A 1,029-nucleotide genomic window follows, 5' to 3' on the forward strand; every position below is an offset into this window, starting at 1 on the left:
CGACGAGGATGGGATTCGAACCCACGCGTGCAGAGCACAATGGATTAGCAGTCCATCGCCTTAACCACTCGGCCACCTCGTCTCCTCTGTGTGTGTTTTTCATCACAAAGAACTCGCGGTGGAACTGCTTTGCTAAAGGGCAAAGGTCAAGGGCCTGGACGCTGGTTGTGATTGTTCAGTGACGAGTCAAATCATGTCATCATGTCATGATTTATCCTGACGGAGACGATGAGTCACAGCACTTCCGTGACTATAGGAGCCATACATTAAATTTAATGAAGTCACGCAGCAGAATCCGTGGATTAAGAACCACAGCGCTCGCTGATGTACAGTGAAAAAAAGGCCACATATTCAAATATAAACATAACCACAGTCACGTAACGGCTCTTTCTGGACGGTTAATTAAAGTCAGAGCAGCGCTTTGTCTTCTCTTCCGTCTCATTAGCCGCTCAGCTCATTGATTAGCGTGTAGCGTGTAGCTCAGGCTCGAGTCAGACGATCAGTCATGTGACCACACTGTCCTTCAGCTCTTTATGAGTCAAAGGTTCTGCTTTGTTGTATTTGTATCTCCTCGTGTGTGTGTGTTTGTTTTGTTAGCAGTGTGAATTTCACAAAACAGTTTGCGATGCACGACAACATAAATATCACGACACAGTCATTCTGCGATAATTCGTGTTTTACAAGACAATCACAGCCAGCAAGTCGTCTGAAAAGTGGCCTGTGAAAGTATTTGTGGTTCCACACCTTAGATGGTGAAGTAATGAAAATGAAATGTGCAGGGTGTTAGCTTAGCTCTTAGCTTTACCAGTCAAATCTCAATTGTCCGTGTTGAATTTAGATTTAGTTAGTTTTGCACACGCACCATTTCATGACAATGAATTTGACGTCTGCTTAGAGGAACACAAGCCCAAGATTTGAACCAATAACATTTACAATTCCTTTCCTCTTGACAAGTTGAACGACGAGGATGGGACTTGAAACCCACGCGTGCAGCGCACAATGGATTAGCAGTACATCGAGAAAAAAAAG

General features: G+C 44.1%; 1 non-coding gene across 1 annotated transcript; it reads right to left on the reverse strand.

Annotated features, from left to right (window-relative positions):
- trnas-gcu lies at positions 1–82 on the reverse strand. Its single transcript has one exon. It is a non-coding gene; the product is annotated as a tRNA-Ser (tRNA).
- Between the last annotated feature and the right edge of the window lie 947 nt (positions 83–1,029).

Source organism: Solea senegalensis, linkage group LG21 (genome assembly GCF_019176455.1).
Source record: "Solea senegalensis isolate Sse05_10M linkage group LG21, IFAPA_SoseM_1, whole genome shotgun sequence".
Taxonomy (NCBI): domain Eukaryota; kingdom Metazoa; phylum Chordata; class Actinopteri; order Pleuronectiformes; family Soleidae; genus Solea; species Solea senegalensis.